The sequence below is a fragment of the Delphinapterus leucas genome, chromosome 13, assembly GCF_059928025.1.
Source record: "Delphinapterus leucas isolate spDelLeu-1000000601 "Yukka" chromosome 13, BTC_Dleu_Yukka2, whole genome shotgun sequence".
Lineage (NCBI taxonomy): Eukaryota > Metazoa > Chordata > Mammalia > Artiodactyla > Monodontidae > Delphinapterus > Delphinapterus leucas.
The window spans coordinates 79,420,410-79,422,168 of NC_143141.1; the positions used below are offsets into that span (position 1 = coordinate 79,420,410).

At 38.8% G+C, this 1,759-nt stretch overlaps 1 non-coding gene across 1 annotated transcript; it reads left to right on the forward strand.

The window, feature by feature from the left end:
* Window positions 1-548: 548 nt before the first annotated feature.
* TRNAR-UCU (transfer RNA arginine (anticodon UCU)) lies at window positions 549-621 on the forward strand. The gene has a single exon. It is a non-coding gene; the product is annotated as a tRNA-Arg (tRNA).
* The last annotated feature ends 1,138 nt before the right edge of the window (window positions 622-1,759 follow it).

The window sequence follows — 1,759 nt, forward strand, 5'->3', positions numbered from 1 at the left end:
AGGGTTCGATCCCTGGTCGGGGAACTAAGACCCCACAAGCTGTGTGTTGTGGCCAAAAAACAAAAGAAAACATACAAACAGCTCATACAACTCAACAACAACAACAAAAAACAACCCAATCGAAAAATGCGCAGAAGACAGGAGTTCCCCGGTGGCCTAGTGGTTAGGACTCTGGGCTTTCACTGCCATGGCCTGGGTTCAATCCCTGTTTGGGGAACTGAGATTCTGCAAGCCTCATGGTGCAGCCAAAAAAAAAATAAAAATGGGCAGAAGATCTTAATAGACATTTCTCCAAAGAAGACATACAGACGGCCAGTAGGCACATGAAAAGATGCTCAACATTGCTAATTATTAGAAAAATCAAAACTACAACAAGGTACCACCTCACACCAGTCAGAATGTCCATCATTAAAAAGTCTACAAATAACAAATGCTGGAGAGGGTGTGGAGAAAAGGGAACCCTCTTGCACTGTTGGTGGGAATGTACGTTGGTGCAGCCACTATGGAAAACAAGATGAAAGTTCCTCAGAAAACGAAAGATAGGAAATTCCCTGGTGGTCCAGTGGTTAGGACTCTGCACTTCTACTGCAGTGAGCACAGGTTCCATCCCTGGTCAGGGAACTAAGATCTTGCATGCTGCACAGTGTGGCCAAAAAAACCAAAAAACTAAAAATAGAGTTACCATGTGATCCTGCAATCCCACTCCTGGGCATATATCTAGCAAAACTCTAATTAAAAAAGATACATGCACCCCAATGTTCACAGCAGCACTATTCACAATAGCCAAGACATGGAAACAACCTAAATGTCCATCAACAGATGAATAGGTAAAGAAGATGCATTACATATATACAATGGAATACTACTCAGCCATAAAAAAGAATGAAATAATGCCATTTGCGGCAACATGGATGGACCAAGAGATTATCATACTAAGTGAAGTAAGTCAGACAAAGACAAATATCATATGATCTCACTTACATGTGGAATCTAAAATATGACACAAAAATGAACTTATCTATGAAACGGAAACAGACATAGAGAACGGACTTGTGGCTGCCAAGGAGAGGGCAGTGGGGAAGGGATGGATTGGGAGTTTGGGATTAGCAGATGCAAACTACTATATATATTGATAGAACAGATAAACAACAAGGTCCTACTGTATAGCATAGGGAACTATATTCAATATCCTGTGGTGAACCATAGCGGAAAAGAATCTGAAAAAGAATGTGTGTATATGTATAACTGAAACACTTTGCTGTACAGCAGAAATTAACACAACATTGTAAGTCAACTAACTTCGATAAAATAATTTTTAAAAAATCAGCACATCTAAAAAAAGAAAGAAAAGAAAAAGCCAGAGTAAATTCTTTCTCCATGGAAAAATCATCACAAATCATTTGCATCGACAATCCTTGTAAGAAAATAAATGAAAACAATGTTTGGTACTCTTGGTTTTAATTTAAAAATTAAACTTTATGTTGAAACGTTAATCTTGTTCAAATGCTGTCACGTCCTCGATGTGGTGAAGAAAGCAGGAGTTTAAACAGCCATCAGAAAGGTCCTCATTCTACCAGGACAGGACATGGGATTCCCCCATCCTGTGTGACAATGCCAGTTGCAATAAGAATTTCTTTCACCAGAGTAGATTCAGCAAAGATTTATCGAAAAAAAAAAAAAAAAAGTAAACAAACCCAGGTTATCTGATTCCAAACCCTGATTTTTCTTTTCCCCATTTACCACAAGTACCAAATTAGGC